This window comes from Rhinatrema bivittatum, chromosome 5 (assembly GCF_901001135.1).
Source record: "Rhinatrema bivittatum chromosome 5, aRhiBiv1.1, whole genome shotgun sequence".
In the NCBI taxonomy this organism is placed as follows: domain Eukaryota; kingdom Metazoa; phylum Chordata; class Amphibia; order Gymnophiona; family Rhinatrematidae; genus Rhinatrema; species Rhinatrema bivittatum.
The window spans coordinates 340,127,169-340,147,710 of NC_042619.1; the positions used below are offsets into that span (position 1 = coordinate 340,127,169).

At 44.3% G+C, this 20,542-nt stretch overlaps 1 protein-coding gene across 1 annotated transcript in view; it reads right to left on the reverse strand.

The window, feature by feature from the left end:
- Window positions 1-20,542, reverse strand: part of LOC115092958 (E3 ubiquitin-protein ligase HERC2-like) — a 2,733,734-nt gene that overhangs the window by 963,526 nt on the left and 1,749,666 nt on the right.

Below are 20,542 nucleotides of genomic sequence, written 5' to 3' on the forward strand. Positions count from 1 at the left end.
CGCAGCACACTGAACCGACGATTTCAATGTGTTATCCACTATGACACCTAGATCTCTTTCTTGGGTTGTAGCACCTAATATGGAACCCAACATCGTGTAATTATAGCATGGGTTATTTTTCCCTATATGCATCACCTTGCACTTATCCACATTAAATTTCATCTGCCATTTGGATGCCCAATTTTCCAGTCTCACAAGGTCTTCCTGCAATTTATCACAATCTGCTTGTGATTTAACTACTCTGCACAATTTTGTGTCATCTGCAAATTTGATTATCTCACTCGTCGTATTTCTTTCCAGATCATTTATAAATATATTGAACAGTAAGGGTCCCAACACAGAACCCTGAGGTACTCCACTGTCCACTCCCTTCCACTGAGAAAATTGCCCATTTAATCCTACTCTCTGTTTCCTGTCTTTTAGCCAGTTTGCAATCCACGAAAGGACATCGCCACCTATCCCATGACTTTTTACTTTTCCTAGAAGCCTCTCATGAGGAACTTTGTCAAACGCCTTCTGAAAATCCAAGTATACTATATCTACAGGTACACCTTTATCCACATGTTTATTAACTCCTTCAAAAAAGTGAAGCAGATTTGTGAGGCAAGACTTGCCCTGGGTAAAGCCATGCTGACTTTGTTCCATTAAACCATGTCTTTCTATATGTTCTGTGATTTTGATGTTTATAACACTTTCCACTATTTTTCCTGGCACTGAAGTCAGGCTAACCGGTCTGTAGTTTCCCGGATCGCCCCTGGAGCCCTTTTTAAATATTGGGGTTACATTTGCTATCCTCCAGTCTTCAGGTACAATGGATGATTTTAATGATAAGTTACAAATTTTTACTAATAGGTCTGAAATTTCATTTTTTAGTTCCTTCAGAACTCTGGGGTGTATACCATCCGGTCCAGGTGATTTACTACTCTTCAGTTTGTCAATCAGGCCTACCACATCTTCTAGGTTCACCGTGATTTGATTCAGTCCATCTGAATCATTACCCATGAAAACCTTCTCCATTACGGGTACCTCCCCAACATCCTCTTCAGTAAACACCGAAGCAAAGAAATCATTTAATCTTTCCGCGATGGCCTTATCTTCTCTAAGTGTCCCTTTAACCCCTCGATCATCTAACGGTCCAACTGACTCCCTCACAGGCTTTCTGCTTCGGATATATTTAAAAAAGTTTTTACTGTGAGTTTTTGCCTCTACAGCCAACTTCTTTTCAAATTCTCTCTTAGCCTGTCTTATCAATGTCTTACATTTAACTTGCCAATGTTTATGCTTTATCCTATTTTCTTCTGTTGGATCCTTCTTCCAATTTTTGAATGAAGATCTTTTGGCTAAAATAGCTTCTTTCACCTCCCCTTTTAACCATGCCGGTAATTGTTTTGCCTTCTTTCCACCTTTCTTAATGTGTGGAATACATCTGGACTGTGCTTCTAGAATGGTATTTTTTAACAATGACCATGCCTCTTGGACATTTTTTTTTACTTTTGTAGCTGCTCCTTTCAGTTTTTTTCTAACAAATTTTCTCATTTTATCAAAGTTTCCCTTTTGAAAGTTTAGCACGAGAGCCTTGGATTTGCACACTGTTCCTTTTCCAGTCATTAAATCAAATTTGATCATATTATGATCACTATTGCCAAGTGGCCCCACCACCGTTACCTCTCTCACCAAGTCCTGTGCTCCACTGAGAATTAGATCTAAAATTGCTCCCTCTCTCGTCGGTTCCTGAACCAATTGCTCCATAAAGCTATCATTTATTCCATCCAGGAACGTTATCTCTCTAGCGTGACCCGATGATACATTTACCCAGTCTATATTGGGGTAATTGAAGTCTCCCATTATTACTGCACTACCAATTTGGTTAGCTTCCCTAATTTCTCTTAGCATTTCACTGTCCATCTCACCATCTTGACCAGGTGGACGGTAGTATACCCCTATCACTGTAGTCTTCCCTGATACACAAGGGATTTCTACCCATAAAGATTCAATATTTTATTTACTCTCATGCAGGATGTTTATCCTGTTGGACTCTATGCCATCCCGGACATAAAGCGCCACACCTCCTCCTGACTGCTCCTCTCTGTCATTGCGATATAATTTGTACCCCGGTATAGCACTGTCCCATTGGTTATCCTCTTTCCACCATGTCTCTGAGATGCCAATTAAGTCTATGTCATCATTTACTGCTATACATTCTAGTTCTCCCATCTTACTTCTTAGACTTCTGGCATTAGCATACAAACATTTCAAAGTTTGTTTTTTGATTGTATTTTTATTCTGCTTTTTAATTGATAGGGATAAGTTAGAATTTTTTAGCTCAGGTGAGTTTTTAGTTACAGGCACTTGGACTACTTTTCTAATTATTGGAACCTCACTGTCGGGATGCCCTAATTCTAATGCATCATTAGTATCCTTTAAAGATACATCTCTCCGAACCATGCGCTGCTGAGCGACTGTCGGCTTTCCCCTTTGTTCTAGTTTAAAAGCTGCTCTATCTCCTTTTTAAAGGTTTGCGCCAGCAGTCTGGTTCCACCCTGGTTAAGGTGGAGCCCATCCCTTCGGAAGAGACTCCCCCTTCCCCAAAAGGAATGACAAAGGACAAAAAAGGGGGAGGAGTAGCACTTTATGTAAAAAATAATATCAAAGCAACTGAACTGCAAGGAAACTGGGTTACAGAAGAAGCATTATGGGCCATCCTAAAAAAAAGATGACGGTACATCCATTTTTATTGGAGTGGTGTACATGCCTCAGACTCAAATGGAAGAAGTAGACATTATAAAGGTGGGAAAGAAGGGGGAAGTGTTGATTGTTGGTGACTTTAATCTGCCGGACGTGGACTGGAAAATCCCTTCTGCAGAACCTAACGGATGTAGAGAGACAGTGGATGCCCTGCAGAATGCACTGCTCAAACAAATGGTAATGGAACCCATTAGGGAGAGAGTTATAGACCTAGTGCTCACTAATGGGGCTAATGTCTCTAATGTCTGGGTGGGTGCCCACCTCAGAACCAGTGATCATCAAACAATATGGTTTGATATTGCAAACAGGATCCGGAGAAGTGTTACAAAGACCCGAGTTTTGAATTTTAAAAACACAGACTTTGTGTAGAAATGGGGAAATATCTGGAGGCAGAACTTGAAGACTGGGAGAAAATGTGAGAGATCAAACAACAATGGGCCAAACTAAAAGGAGCAATTACAAAAACAAGAAATCTATATGTTAGAAAAGTAAACAAAAGTAAGAGAAATAAGAATCTAATCTGGTTAACAAAGGAGGCAGCTGATGTAATAAAAGCAAAAAAAGCAGCTTTTAAGAAATATAAAGAATCCCAAAAAGTGGAACACAGGGAGGATTATCTGGCGAAACTGAAGGAGATGAAAAAAGTAATCAAGAAAGGAATACGTCAGCAGAGGAAAGGATTGCCAAGGAGATAAAGTGAGGTGACAAAACATTTTTCAGATATATCAGAGAAAGGAGAAAGGTACATAGTGGTATAGTGAAACTGAAAGGGGATAAGGATCAATGGGTGGCAAGAGATGATGGATTAGCAGAAAAATTAAACAAATACTTCACTAAAGAAGACCCTGGAGAAGGACCATCACTTGTTACCAAGACTGTAGAAGGGGCTGGAGTAGATGAAACTCCATTTACAGAAGATAATGTATGGGAAGAGCTAAGAAAACTGAAAGTGTACAAAGCCATGGGGGGCCTGATGAGGTTCACCCGAGAATACTGAGGGAACTCAGAAATGTGCTGGCGGGTCCACTGTGTGACCTGTTCAATAGATGCCTGGAAAAGGGTGTAGTGTCTAGTGACTGGAGAAGAGCGGTGGTGGTCCCGTTTCACAAGAGTGGGAGCAGAGAAGAGGATGGAAACTACAGGCCAGTTAGCATCACCTCGGTGGTGGGAAAATTAATGGAGACTCTGCTGAAGGAAAGGATAGTGAACTATCTACAATCTGGTGGGTTGCTTGATCAGAAGCAGCATGGATTCACCAGGGGAAGGTCCTGTCAGAAGAATCTAATTGATTGCTTTGATTGGGTGACTAGAGAACTGTATCAGGAAGAGCGTTCATTGTAATTTACTTGGATTTTAGTAAAGCTTTTGATACGGTCCCACACAGAAGATTCATCAAGAAAATGAGAAGCTTGGGAGTCAGCTCCAAGGTGTTGGCATGTATTACAAACTGGTTGATGAATAGCCACTGCTATTAATTGCATCAGTAGCATGGGAATAGCCACTGCTATTAATTGCATCAGTAGCATGGGATCTTAGTGTTTGGGTACTTGCCTGGTTCTTGTGGCCTGATTTGGCCTCTGTTGGAAACAGGCTGCTGGGCTTGATAGACCCTTGGTCTGACCCACCATGGCAATTTCTTATGTTCCTATGTAGAAGACAACAGGTGATAGTAAATGGAGCCTACTCTGAAGAAAGAATGGTGTTAAGTGGAGTGCCACAGGGATCGGTATTGGGACCGGTTCTGTTCAACATCTTCGAGAGCGACATTGCGGAAGAGATAGAAAGTAAAATTTGTCTATTTACGGATGATACTAAGATCTGTAGCAGAGTGGACACGCCGGAAGGAGTACAGAGAATGAGACTGGATTTAAGGAAGCTGGAAGAGTGGTCAAAGATATGGCAGCTGGGATTCAATGCCAAGAAATGCATCTAGAGTGTGGTAATCCAAAATAAATATATGCGTTGGGAAGTGAAGGGCTGACGTCCACAGAGCAGGAAAGAGACCTTGGGATGATAGTGTCTAACAACCTGAAGTCGACGAAGCAGTGTGACACGGCGATAGCCAAAGCCAGAAGAATGCTAGGCTGCATAGAGAGAGGAATAGCTAGTAAGAAAAGGGAAGTGGTAATCCCCTTGTACAGGTCCTTGGTGAGGCCTCACCTGGAGTACTGGAGACTATGTCAAAGGAGACAGAGACAGGATGGAGGCGGTCCAGAGAAGGGCGACCAAAATGGTGGGTGGTCTCCATCGAATGACTTATGAGGAGAGGTTAAAGAACCTGAAAATGTATACCCTGGAAGAGAGAAGGAGCAGGGGTGATATATGATATGATCCATGGTCATCAACAAACCTTTTTCATTGGAAACAATTTAGTAGAACTAGGAATCATGATTTGAAACTCCAGGGAGGAAGACTTAGAACCAATGTCAGGAAATATTTCTTCACTGAGAGGGTGGTGGATGCCTGGAATGCCCTTCTGGGGGAAGTGGTGAAGACTAAAACTGTGAAGGATTTCAAAGGGGCACGGGATAAACACTGTGGATCCCTAAAGCCTAGATGGGAATAAATAAAAAAAACTTACCCAGCACGGAGTGGCAGTTACTACCCTTAACAGAAATGTTGGGGTAACCTGCACGGAGCAGCAGTAACTACCTTGGGAAGCTTGCTGGGCAGACTAGATGGACCATGTTGGTCTTTTTCTGCCATCATTACTATGTTAATATATTGTTGAAAATACATTGGAATCTTCTGCTCAGTGTGCAGTAGCAGCCAAGAAAGCAAATAGAATATTAGGGATTATTAGGAAAAGAATGGTGAATAAAACAGAGAATATCATAATGCCTCTATTTTGCTCCAGGGTGTGATCTCATCTTGAGTATTGTGTAAAGTTCTGATCACATCATCACAAAAAAAGATATGTAGAATTAGAAAAGGTACAGAGAAGGGCAACTAAAATGATAAAGGGGATGGAACAATTCTCCTATGAAGAAAGGCTAGAGAGTAGGGATGTGCAGAGGGACGCCATACGTTGCATTCGGGATTCGTATTCGTCGGGGGGGCAGATACTTTGCATTCGGTAAGGGGGGCCCCCGATACGTTTATACATTAATTCTTATTTGTTTCCCGGCTAAAATTAAATTAACTACAACCCCCCATCCTCCTGACCCCCTCAAGACTTACCAAAACTCCCTGGTGGTCCAGGAGCCATCTCCTGCACTCACACCCTCGGCTGCCGGTATTCAAAATGGCACAGATAGCCTTTGACCTACTATGTCATAGGGGCTACCGGTGCCATTGGTCAGCCCCTGTCACATGGTAGGAGCAATGGATGGCCATCGCCATTTTGAATACCGGCAGCTGACTGCCCGAGTGCAGGAGGTCGCTCCTGGACCCTTGCTGGACTTTTGGCAAATTTTTGGGGGTCAGGAGGGTCCCCCAAGACTTGCCAAAAGTCCCTGGTGGTTCGCGGGGGTCCGCGAGCGATCTCCTGCACTCGGGCCATCAGCTGCCAGTAGTCAAAATGGTGCCGATAGCTTTTGCCCTTACTATGTCACAGGGGCTACCGGTGCCATTGGTCAGCCCCTGTCACATGGTAGGAGCACAAGAACAGGGAGTGCTATCACTGGCCCTGTTTTTATGTGTAGTTTATTATAGTTTTTATGTAACTTACAACTATAGCACCAAATAAATGTTATACAATTGCCATAACATAATTATCTCTGTTTTATGCGTTAAGATGAGACCCCATAACCTTCCTGAGAAACATCAACAGATGTCTGTTGCCAAGGCAGAACCAGCACAACAAATGGCAATTTACAAATTCTCATTTGTAAATTAGATAGTTTCCCTATGTGCTCATACCGCAATCAGCTACAGTGAAGATCACCCATTATGCTTTCAGATGAACTGAAGGTCTGTAATTGCTATCTGAGAAATAGCCATCAATTGTTGCTGTGATATAATGCTTAATGATGGGAGGGAGTCAGGAGCCCTTCTTATATGAGAAAAGCTTCCTGAAGGCCCCCCCACCAGAAACACTTACCATACTATATGTTGTACTTCTACATGGTAGGCTTCCAGTGAAGAAGCCCTGTTTAAGTAGGTAGCAGGTCCCACTGATCAATAGACATGGTCCACATATAACAATTTTGCCATGTCTTTACAAGATTTTAATCAAAGTAGGCCTGCATTCAATGGGTTATGTGCTGTGTTGCTGTGCTAACTACATTTCCAAGACCAGGAGGAGGACTATAGACAGTGGTGGAAGGATTGTCACAAAAAGTAATGTGATTGAGACTCCCGAAAGCTGCTGTTCTGAAAACTTTCTGAAAGGTAGTACCTATTGATATTGACTGTTGGGGCATCCAATAGAATTTTATATTTGTGGCAGTAGGAGGGAGAGCAGAATTTGTACATTCTGGGTAAAATGTGGTGAATAATGGATAAAACATTTATATATCTTGGGCACCACTGAAATCTAGAGGTGGTGCTGAAAAAACTATAAGGCCAATATTCAGTAAGCTGGCTGCAAATGCTATAAAAGTGTTACCAAAAATTTCTGCCCCTTCTTAGAATGTAGTCCTTGAACAAAATCTGCTCTAAGTTTATTTGGAATAATAAGAGAGCTATGATTTCAGTAACAAAATATTTTGCTCCAATTGATGACGGGGATGGGGACTCCAAATATAGAATTCTAAAATATCGGATGCTTATTAAGGTCTTTGGGATAATGGCTGAGAAAAAGTAATTGTTATTCGGATACTAGGCTAGAACAATTGTTGGCTCCATACGATCTAAGGTTTATACTTCACACTTAGCAGAATACCTTGCCTGAAGCTATCACTAATAATATGCTGATGCAAGCTATGAGACAGGTTTAGAAATCCAAATGACAACTTTTATTGCTTTCCTGGGAGGTGTCTATATGGTTGCCAATAAGAGTTCTCTTCTGGGGATCAAATCAAGATTTTACAACTGTTCAGTAGGGAAAGATTAGATACTGTGCAAACCTTTACACATAGCCAAAGTTGGAAAATATACCCCTTTGAACATTGCCAGCTAAAGCTGGGATTCACAGATAAGAATAAATTTGCCTACATAAAATTGTCAAGCTATATCCAATTAAAATTACCCTGTAATAATCAAAACATTGCCTCCAGTGGATTACAGAAGCTCCTACATATATTCAAGGGAACAATTACAAACTGTCTATCTGCTACACATATATACATTCAATAAATAAATACACAATGTTAAACATATTGAGAGAGGTATGGAGTGTCGATCTCAAAGTTGTAATGGAGGGGGAAGGATATATGTGATGGATTAGTATGGATATATAAGTTGATCAAATAGGTTTTACTAAGGGAGTAACAACTAAAAATATTGCATAGAACATAAGAACATGCCATACTGGGTCAGACCAAGGGTCCATCAAGCCCAGCATCCTGTTTACAACAGTGGCCAATCCAGGCCATACGAACCTGGCAAGTACCCAAAAACTAAGTCTATTCCATGTTACTGTTGCTAGTAATAGCAGTGGCTATTTTCTAAGTCAACTTAATTAATAGCAGGTAATGGACTTCTCCTCCAAGAACTTATACAATCCTTTTTTAAACACAGCTATACTATCTGCACTAACCACATCCTCTGGCAACAAATTCCAGAGTTTAATAGTGCGTTGAGTAAAAAAGAACTTTCTACGATTAGTTTTAACTGTGCCCCATGCTAACTTCATGGAGTGCTCCCTAGTCTTTCTACTATCCGAAAGAGTAAATAAACGATTCACATCTACCCGTTCTAGACCTCTCATAATTTTAAACATCTCTATCATATCCCCCCCCTCAGCCGTCTCTTCTCCAAGCTGAAAAGTCCTAACCTCTTTAGTCTTTCCTCATAGGGGAGCTGTTCCATTCCCCTTATCATTTTGGTAGCCCTTCTCTGTACCTTCTCCATCGCAATTATATCTTTTTTGAGATGCGGCGACAAGAATTGTACACAGTATTCAAGGTGCGGTCTCACCATGGAGTGATACAGAGGCATTATGACATTTTCCGTTTTATTCACCACTCCCTTTCTAATAATTCCCAACATTCTGTTTGCTTTTTTGACTGCCGCAGCACAATGAACAGACGATTTCAATGTGTTATCCACTATGACGCCTAGATCTCTTTCTTGGGTTGTAGCACCTAATATGGAACCCAACTGTGTAATTATAGCATGGGTTATTTTTCCCTATATGCATCACCTTGCACTTAGCCACATTAAATTTCATCTGCCATTTGGATGCCCAATTTTCCAGTCTCACAAGGTCTTCCTGCAATATATCACAATCTGCTTGTGATTTAACTACTCTGAACAATTTTGTGTCATCTGCAAATTTGATTATCTCACTCGTCGTATTTCTTTCCAGATCATTTATAAATATATTGAAAAGTAAGGGTCCCAATACAGATCCCTGTCCACTCCCTTCCACTGAGAAAATTGTCCATTTAATCCTACTCTCTGTTTCTTGTCTTTTAGCCAGTTTGCAATCCACGAAAGGACATCGCCACCTATCCCATGACTTTTTACTTTTCCTAGAAGCCTCTCATGAGGAACTTTGTCAAACGCCTTCTGAAAATCCAAGTATACTACATCTACCGGTTCACCTTTATCCACATGTTTATAAACTCCTTCAAAAAAGTGAAGCAGATTTATTTTATTTATTTATTTATTTTAGTTTTTTCTATACCGACATTCGTGAGGGTATCACATCATGCCGGTTTACAATAAACAGGGGGAGTGATAAAAGTTACAGTGAACGAAATAAATAACAGGTGCTGAACGAAAACAGTTACAGTTACAATAAAACAGGGAAAAATACAACTAGGAGCAGAGAAAAGTGATAGGAAATTTAACAGAATATATTAACCGAAATTTGACGGGGTACATTTACAGAGTTTATGGTATTTACTACGAAATGTCCATTTGTCATTTTGTGGTTTTTGCGTAATGGTAATGACTGGAAGTTATAGTTTTCTGCGTAAGGGTAGTGATTGGAAGTTGGTTAGAGGTAGTTAAGATTTGTGAGGCAAGACTTGCCCTGGGTACAGCCATGCTGACCTCTGTTCCATTAAACCATGTCTTTCTATATGTTCTGTGATTTTGATGTTTAGAACACTTTCCACTATTTTTCCTGGCACTGAAGTCAGGCTAACCGGTCTGTAGTTTCCCGGATCGCCCCTGGAGCCCTTTTTAAATATTGGGGTTACATTTGCTATCCTGCAGTCTTCAGGTACAATGGATGATTTTAATGATAGGTTACAAATTTTTACTAATAGGTCTGAAATTTCATTTTTTACTTCTTTCAGAACTCTGGGGTGTATACCATCTGGTCCAGGTGATTTACTACTCTTCAGTTTATCAATCAGGCCTATCACATCTTCTAGGTTCACCGTGATTTGATTCAGTCCATCTGAATCATAACCCATGAAAACCTTCTCCATTATGGGTACCTCCCCAACATCCTCTTCAGTAAACACCAAGCAAATAAATCATTTAATCTTTCCGCGATGGCCTTATCTTCTCTAAGTGCCCCCTAAGTACCCAACTGGTAGGGCGGTAATAATTACCCCAATATTGACTGGGTAAATGTATCATCGGGACACGCTAGAGAGATAAAGTTCCTGGATGGAATAAATGATAGCTTTATGGAGCAATTGGTTCAGGAACTGACAAGAGAGGGAGCAATTTTAGATCTAATTCTCAGTGGAGCACAGGACTTGGTGAGAGAGGTAATGGTGGTGAGGCTGCTTGGCAATAGTGATCAAATATGATCAAATTTGATTTAATGACTGGAAGAGGAGCAGTGTGCAAATCCAAGGTTCTCGTGCTAAACTTTCAAAAGGGAAACTTTGATAAAATGAGAAAAATTGTTAGAAAAAAACTGAAAGGAGCAGCTACAAAAGTAAAAAATGGGCAAGAGGCATGGTCATTGTTAAAAAAAGACCATTCTAGAAGCACAGTCCAGATGTATTCCACACATTAAGAAAGGTGGAAAGAAGGCAAAACGATTACCGACATAGTTAAAAGGGGAGGTGAAAGAAGCTATTTTAGCCAAAAGATCTTCATTCAAAAATTGGAAGAAGGATCCAACAGAAGAAAATAGGATAATGCATAAACGTTGGCAAGTTAAATGTAAGACATTGATAAGACAGGCTAAGAGAGAATTTGAAAAGAAGTTGGCCGCAGAGGCAAAAACTCACAGTAAAAACTTAAAAAAAAAAATCTGAAGCAGAAAGCCTGTGAGGGAGTCAGTTGGACCGTTAGATGATTGAGGGGTTAAAGGGGTTCTTAGAGAAGATAAGGCCATCGCGGAAAGATTAAATGATTTCTTTGCTTCGGTGTTTACTGAAGAGGATGTTGGGGAGGTACCCGTACTGGAGATGGTTTTCATGGGTAATGATTCAGATGGACTGAATCAAATCACGGTGAACCTAGAAGATGTGGTATGCCTGATTGAAAAAATGAAGAGTAGTAAAGCACCTGGACTGGATGGTATACACCCCAGAGTTCTGAAGGAACTAAAAAATGAAATTTCAGACCTATTAGTAAAAATTTGTAACCTATATTAAAATCATCCATTGTACCTGAAGACTGGAGGATAGCAAATGTAACCCCAATATTTAAAAAGGGCTCCAGGGGCGATCCGGGAAACTACAGACCGGTTAGCCTGACTTCAGTGCCAGGAAATATAGTGGAAAGTGTTCTAAACATCAAAATCACAGAACATATAGAAAGACATGGTTTAATGGAACAATGTCAGCATGGCTTTACCCAGGGCAAGTCTTGCCTCACAAATCTGCTTCACTTTTTTTAAGGCGTTAATAAACATGTGAATAAAGGTGAACCGGTAGATGTAGTATACTTGGATTTTCAGAAGGTGTTTGACAAAGTTCTTCATGAGAGGCTTCTAGGAAAAGTAAAAAGTCATGGGATAGGTGGCAATGTCCTTTCGTGGATTGCAAACTGGCTAAAAGACAGAAAACAGAGAGTAGGATTAAATGGAAAATTTTCTCAGTGGAAGGGAGTGGGCAGTGGAGTGCCTCAGGTATCTGTATTGGGACCCTTACTTTTCAATATATTTATAAATGATCTGGAAAGAAATACGATGAGTGAGATAATCAAATCTGCAGATGATACATAATTATTCAGAGTAGTTAAATCACAAGCAGATTGTGATAAATTGCAGGAAGACCTTGTGAGTCTGGAAAATTGGGCATCAAAATGGCAGATGAAATTTAATGTGGATAAGTGCAAGGTGATGCATATAGGGAAAAATAACCCATGCTATAGTTACACAATGTTAGGTTCCACATTAGGTGCTAAAACCCAAGAAAGAGATCTAGGCATCATAGTGGATAACACATTGAAATAGTCGGTTCAGTGAGCTGCAGCAGAATGCTGGGAATTAATAGAAAGGGAATGGTGAATAAAACGGAAAATGTCATAATGCCTCTATATCGCTCCATGGTGAGACCGCACTTTGAATACTGTGTACAATTCTGGTCACCACATCTCAAAAAAGATATAATTGCGATGGAGAAGGTACAGAGAAGGGCTACCAAAATGATAAGGGGAATGGAACAGCTCCCCTATGAGGAAAGACTAAAGAGGTTAGGACTTTTCAGCTTGGAGAAGAGACGGCTGAGGGGGGATATGATAGAGGTGTTTAAAATCATGAGAGGGTAGAACGGGTAGATGTGAATTGGTTATTTAATCTTTCGGATAATAGAAAGACTAGGGGGCACTCCATGAAGTTAGCATGTGGCACATTTAAAACTAATCGGAGAGAGTTCTTTTTTACTCAAGGTACAATTAAACTCTGGAATTTGTTGCCAGAGGATGTGGTTAGTGCAGTTAGTATAGCTGTGTTTAAAAAAGGATTGGATAAATTCTTGGAGGAGAAGTCCATTACCTACTATTAATTAAGTTGACTTAATAGTAATAGCCACTGCTATTACTAGTAACGGTAACATGGAATAGACTTAGTTTTTGGGTACTTGCCAGGTTCTTATGGCCTGGATTGGGCACTGTTGGAAACAGGATGCTGGGCTTGATGGACCCTTGGTCTGACCCTGTATGGCATGTTCTTATGTTCTTAATCTTTATGAACAAAATTTTTTATATCGCAAAGGAGTGCATACTTATTAAATGGTTATTTATTTATGTATTAATAGAACATGGACAATGAAATCCCAAACAACCACCACAGTATTCCAAAACATATGAGGATCATTTATTATGAGTTCACTTGTTAATATTAAATCCAGGTTTATTATGTGTTGACTGGAACTTCATGGACTGCTCAAAGAAAAGCAATATAGCAAAATATGACAGGAGAAGACATCTCATAATATAACAGTCTGGCTGGATTGATATGATTATCTAGAACAAATCTGGGTCAGCATAGGAGGGGTGGAAGGGAAGGGGAAGGGGAAAAGGAAAGAAAGAGCATTGTAGGGAATAAGGGATTATGGTAGTAGTGAATCATGGTTGACTGTTGATGGGTTCTTTTGTAGTCTGAAATTGTAGAGATTACTTACCTGATAATCTCGTTTTCCTTAGTGTATGCAGATGGACTCAAAACAAGTGGGTATAGTGTGCTTGTGCTAGCAGTTGGAGACGGATCTGACGTCAGCACGGGTACATATACCCCCACAGGAAGTGCAGCAATTCAGTAATCTTCCTTGCAAAAGCTGTAGCTGACCGATCGATTAAATGAATAGGATTACCCTGACCGATTGATAGTAGCTGGAGACCGCCAGTGTTCTCAACCGGAAGGCGTCGACACCCGACAGGGTGGATGGCCTATTATAAAAAAAAACAAAAACATGGCTTACCGTGAGTCGGTGAATCCCCATGTATGCCGGCAGCCGGGTGGGATGCTGAGTCCATCTGCATACACTAAGGAAAACGAGATTATCAGGTAAGTAATCTCTACATTTCCTAGCGTGTAGCAGATGGACTCAAAACAAGTGGGATGAACAAAAGCTACTCCCGGACTGGGCGGGAGGCTGCCCGAGGACCGTTTAGGATTGCCCTCGCAAATGCTGTGTCGTCCCTGGCCTGGACGTCCAGACGGTAGAATCTGGAGAAGGTATGGAGGGAGGACCACGTCGCCGCTTTACATATCTCTGCAGGCGACAGCATTCTAGTTTCTGTCCAAGAGACCGCTTGCGCTCTGGTAGAATGAGCCTTGAACTGTAGAGGCGGTGGTTTTCCTGCCTCTACGTAGGCTGCCTTGATAATTTCTTTGATCCAGCGGGCGATGGTTGCCCGTGAGGCCGCTTCCCCTTGCTTCTTCCCGCTGTGAAGGACGAACATGTGGTCCGTCTTTTGTACTGCTTCTGACATTTCCAGGTATCTGGACAGCAGCCTGCCGATGTCGAGATGGCGTAGTATTCGACCTTCTTCCGACTTCTTCAAACCTTCCGTGGTAGGCAAGGATATGGTTTGGTTGAGGTGGAAGTGTGAGACTACTTTGGGTAAGAAGGAAGGAACCGTGCGAAGATGGATAGCCTCTGGAGTGATTCTGAGAAACGGATCACGGCAGGACAGTGCTTGTAGCTCTGAGATGCGGCGTGCTGAGCATACAGCCAGCAGGAACACCATCTTCAAGGTTAACAAACGGAGGGACAGGCCTCGAAGTGGTCTGAAGGCGTGTCCCGCTAGAAATTCCAAAACTAGGCTGAGGTTCCACAGGGGCACTGGCCACTTCAGTGGCGGGCGAATGTGTTTGACTCCTTTCAGGAAACGTGAAACGTCTGGGTGTGTGGCGATGCTGTTGCCGTCACTCCGGGGACCATAGCAGGATAGCGCTGCTACTTGAACCTTGATGGAATTGAGGGACAGACCCTTCTGAAGTCTATCTTGCAGGAAATCCAAAATGATAGGGATCTTAGCGGCATGTGGATTGGTGCTGTGAATTTCGCCCCAGGCTTCAAATACTCTCCAGATCCTTATATATGTTAGTGATGTGGAGAACTTGCGTGCTCGGAGGAGTGTATCTATTACCGGCCCCGAGTATCTTCTTTTCTTCAGTCTAGCCCTCTCAATGGCCAGACCGTAAGAGAGAATTGCGCTGGATCCTCATGGAGGATGGGACCTTGCCGCAGCAGGTCCCTGTGTGGAGGCAGGGGAAATGGAGTCCCTGCCAGTAGTCTTCTCATGTCTGCGTACCAGGGTCTTCTTGGCCAGTCCTGGGCCACTAGAAGAACTAGGCCTCTGTGCCGCTGAATCTTGTGTACAATGGCGCCCAGCAGGGGCCATGGAGGAAAGGCATATAGCAGGATCCCCTGAGGCCATGGCTGTATCAGGGCATCGATCCGCTGGGATAGCGAATCCCGCCTGCGGCTGAAATATCTGGGTACTTGAGCGTTGGACCTGTCCGCTAGTAGGTCCATGCCCGGCGTCCCCTACCGATCCACAATCATCTGGAAAGCTGTGGGCGACAGCTGCCATTCCCCTGGATTTAGGCTTTCTCTGCTGAGGAAGTCTGCCGTGGTGTTGTCCTTCCTGGCGATGTGGACGCTGGAGATGTCCTGGAGATTTGCTTCCGCCCAAGTCATCAGGGGGGCTATTTCTAGGGATACCTGTTGGCTTCTGGTTCCGCCCTGTCGGTTGATGTATGCCACCATGGCGGCATTGTCCGACATCACTCTGACCGCTCTGTTTCGAAGTGTGTGGGCAAATCGCAGGCAGGCTAGCCTGACTGCCCATGCCTCTAGTCGGTTGATGTTCCACCCCGACTCTTCTCTGTTCCACCGCCCTTGGGCGGTGAGTTCTTCGCAGTGTGCTCCCCATCCGTTCAGGCTGGCATCTGTAGTGAGCAGGGTCCAGGTTGGGGAGGACATTCTTGACCCACGTCTCATGTGGCCGGGCTGCAACCACCACCGTATCTGATTCCGTACTCTGGCTGGTAGAGGTAGGTGTACGGTGTAGTTCTGTGATCGTGGGCTCCACCGAAATAGGAGGGCGCGTTGTAATGGTCTCATATGAGCCCGCGCCCATGGTATCACCTCCAGAGTGGATGCCATAAGGCCGAGGACCTGTAGGTAATCCCAAGCTGTGGGCCGGGTGATGCTCAGCAGGGCCTGCAGACGATTCTGGAGCTTTGCTCTCCTCTTGGCGGTCAGACTGACCTTGTCTTCCTGGGTGTCGAATTGAACTCCCAGGTATTCCAGCGACTGGGAAGGCTGTAGGGAACTCTTGTTCAAGTTTACTACCCAGCCTAGGCCTTCTAGAAGAGATATAATACCCAAAGTAATTGCCAAACCTCTATTGAATATCCTGAACTGCTCACTAGAACATGGCTCAGTCCCAAATTTCCTAAAACAAGCAGTAGTGAAACCACTACTCAAAAAACCCAATCTCGACCCCGCTACCTTGTCTAACTACAGACCTGTTTCTAACCTCCCTTTCCTAGCTAAAATCCTTGAGAAACTAGTCAACTCTCGTCTTTCTGATCACCTTGAACTAAACAATATCCTCCCTCCCACACTACATGGTTTCAGGAAACATCTCAGTACTGAAACCTTACTGCTCTCCCTGCATGATACTCTCATCAGAGGGACTGACTCAGGTTCCTCTTATCTGGTTGCCATGCTTGACATCTCGGCTGCGTTCGACACAGTCAACCACGATGTCCTCCTTAACATCCTCAGGAGTATTGGGATCTCCGGCAATGCCCTCTCCTGGATACAATCATATCTCCAAAATCGCTTCTTCACTGTCTTTGTGGATAATAAAGAATCTGACCCCATTAGTCTGCCTCAGGGTGTTCCCCAAGGCTCCTCCCTCTCTTCTACCCTCTTCAATATATACATGCTTCCTCTCACCACCCTGCTCACCAACCTGCACATCAAGCATTTCATTTATGCTGACGATGTGCAAATCATTTTCCCATTTTCCGACTCCCTCCAAACTGCCCTACATAACTGGGAATCCTGCCTTTCCTCCATCACCCAACTTCTTAATAACATGCATCTAGCTTTAAATCCCAAAAAAACTGAACTTTTAATCATATCTAACAAGCAACCTCTTCCAGACATTCCACCTACACACTCATCCTTCTCTTTCCCCACACAGGTTCGCAATTTAGGTGTACTTATAGATAATCACCTGACTTGTAAATCATTCATTAACTCTATCATTAAGGAATGTTATTATAAGCTTCAAACAATAAAAAAACTCAGACCTCTTCTCCATTTCATGGATTTCCGTACTGTACTTCAGTCTATTATTCTATCCAAAATAGACTATTGTAACGCACTTCTCCTTGGCATCCCCGCTTCACACACCAAGCCTTTACAACTTTTACAAAATGCTGCCGCTCGTATTCTATCAAACTCCAAAAAGAAGGACCATATCACCCCCATACTCATCTCTCTACACTGGCTCCCTATACACTCCCGAATTCTTTATAAAGCACTCTCCATCATCCACAAAAGTCTGCTACACTCCAATCTCAATTGGATCAACCCTCCACTCACCCCTCGCACCTCCAACAGACCCACCCGCACAGCTCTCCTAGGAACCCTACATTCCCAACCCATTAAAGCTTTCAAACTCTCCTCCACCATAAGCAGAGCCTTCTCTCTAGCCGGTCCCACTATCTGGAACTCCTTACCTCATGACATCCGCATGGAGTCATATACACCCACTTTCAAAAAAAAACTAAAGACCTGGCTCTTCCAGCAAGCCTACCCTACGTCACCCCCCATCACATAAACTCCTTCCGAAATGGATAACCCCAATCCACATTTGTGAACTCGGCCTGAATATTGGATTACGAAATGCCTCTGATTTTGGTACCTTGAAATGTTATAATTTTATGTTTATAGTTATTTATATATATATATATATATATACATATATATAGGTTATAGTATGTAAATCAATACCCCCCTCCAATGTATTTCTTCCTTGGTTTTTGTTAAGGGCTATGCCCTAAAGTTAACTGTATTTATCTGTTCCTTGTAAGGGCTTCGCCCATAAAGTTCATGTTTTACTGTGAACCGATGCGATGTGCAAACGGACATCGGTATATAAGAGACATTAAATAAATAAATAAATAAATAAATAACTCTGTTGGTTGCCCGGTGGCTCTCCTCCGGTGACTTTGCCCTGATCAGCCAATTGTCCAGGTAGGGATGGACGAGAATTCCTTCCTTCCTGAGTGCCACCGCCACTACTACTATGACCTTGGTAAAGATCTGCGGCGCGGTAGCTAACCCGAAGGGTAAAGCTCGGAACTGGAAGTGTTGGCTCTGGACTTTGAAGCGTAAATAGCGCTGGTGATCCCGATGGATTGGGATATGCAAGTAGGCTTCCGACAGATCTAGGGATGTGAGAAACTCCCCTGGCTGTACTGCATTCTTGACAGACCGCAGAGTTTCCATGAGAAAGCTGGGGATCCGTAGGCATCGGTTGACTGACTTGAGGTCCAAGACGGGCCTGAAAGTGCCCTCCTTCTTGGGTGCTATGAAATAAATGGAATAATGCCCAGAATTTATCTCCCCTGCAGGCACTGGGATTATGGCTTTTAGGGACAGGAGCCTCTGCAAGGTAACTTCTAGTGCCGTCCTCTTGAGGGGTGAACAAGGGGATTCCACAAACTTGTCCGGCATGAGCTGAAGAAAGTCCAGGTAATACCCTTCTCGGATGATGGAGAGGACCCACTGGTCCGAGGTAATCTCGACCCACCTGCGGTAGAAGAGGGTTAGCTTGCCCCCTATGGCTGCTACCCCCGGATGGGTCCGCTAATTGTCATCGTGGGGTGCGGCCTGGACCAGAACCCGAGCCGGTTCTCCTCTTGTTGTGCTTAGTTCGAAAGGGCTGGTTCCTGGCCTGACAACGAGGTGCTCGGTAGCGAGCCCTGTAAGGGTTGAAGCGCTGAGAGTTTCTACCTCTGGATGGCCTAGGAAAGGAACGCTGGCTCCTCCTCGACCTGTCTTCTGGTAGACGGGGTAATGGAGAGGCGCCCCATCTATTAGCCAGTTTCTCGAGATCGCTGCCGAATAGTAGGGATCCCTTAAAGGGTAGTCTTGTGAGGCGTGTCTTAGAGGAGGAGTCGGCCGCCCAATTACGTAGCCAGAGCTGTCTCCTGGCTGCCACTGAGGATGACACTCCCTTGGCTGCCGTACAGACTAGGTCGGAGGCTGCGTCAGTGAGGAACGAGAGAGCTGATTCCATTTCTTCTCCCGGGGTGTTGTTTCTAGCCTGTGATAAACAGGAACGCGTCACCACTGTGCAGCAGGTCGCAATTCGTAGGGACATGGCTGCCACCTCAAAGGCTTGTTTCAGAATGGCGTCCATGCGCCTGTCATGTGTATCCTTGAGGGCCGCTCCCCCCTCCACCGGAATGGTGGTTCGCTGCACAATCGCGCTAAATATGGCGTCTACCTTGGGGCACGCCAGCAGCTCCTTGGCCGCCGGGTCCAGGGGGTACATGCCCGACAAGGCCCGACCCCCTTTGAATGAGGCCTCCGGCGCATTCCATTCCAGATCGATTAGCTGCTGTGCTGCTTGTAGGAGGGGAAAATGGTGAGCCGATTGGCGCAGGCCCTCTAGCAGGGGGTTTATTCTAGGTTCCCCTGGGGTGTCCTGGCCCGGGATAGCCAGTTCTGACAGGCATTGAGAGACCAGGCCTGGGAGATCCTCCTTCCGAAAGAAGCGTCTCATGGTCCGATATGGTTCTATCTCCGAGGGAAGGTCTCCCTCCTCGGAGGGCTCCTCGTCTTCCTCGGAACAATCCGAATCCCCATAAGTGGGGCTGCCGGGTGGCGAGTGACCGTGCCTAGGTCTTGAGGGTCCAGGGGCCGGATCGCCCGTTACGGAAGGACCCAGTTGAGGTTCAGACTGCATCTGGACAAAGGCGTGAATCCCCTTGAATAGTTCTACCCAGGAAAGCGAAGCCGGATCTGGCCTTAGGGGCACCAGGTCTCTCGGGTTCCCTGGCTGTTCACTATGGCCTGCTAAGTCCGGGGTGTTCCCTGAGGAACTGGCAAGTACGCTGGGCTGGGACCGGTCCTGGCCTGGAACTCCCAGGGCCTCCTCACATTGGGCACATAGGGAGTCTGCATCCTCGCTCAGTGGGGCTCTGAGGTTGCATGCTGAGCAGAGGCTTAGAGCTCTTATGCCTGATTCTGGAGGTGCCGGCTCTGCGGACGCATGGGCTTTCTTACGCTCCATTTCGTCTATTATTTCCTTCCAGCCAGAGTATGCGCCTTGTAATATGTGCCGCCTACTAATATGCGCTGATCCACATGCGCGTATCAATGGGCGCTTATCAACGGGCGCTTCTCAACATGCACTTAGTGACATGCGCCTAAGAACGGGCGTCTTACGAACGGGCGCCTATCAACAGACGTCTATGGTCATGCGCCTAGGAACGGGCGTCTTATGAACGTGCACCTATCAACAGGCATCTATGGTCATGCGCCTAGGAACGGGCGTCTTATGAACGTGCGCCTATCAACAGGCTTCTATGGACGTGCGCTTATGCTATGAACGGGCGCCTATGAACGTGCGCCTATCAACAGGCTGCTATGGACGTGCGCTTATGCTATGAACGTGCGCCTATGAACGCGCGTCTATCGGCCTGCGCCTAGCCGCGTACATCTATCAACGTGCGCTTAGCAACGTACGCCTATCCGCGTGCGTCTATCAACGTGCGCTTAGCAACGTACGCTTATCCGCGTGCGCCTATCAATCCTATCAATGTGCGCTTAGCAACGTGCGCCCAGGTGGCGAA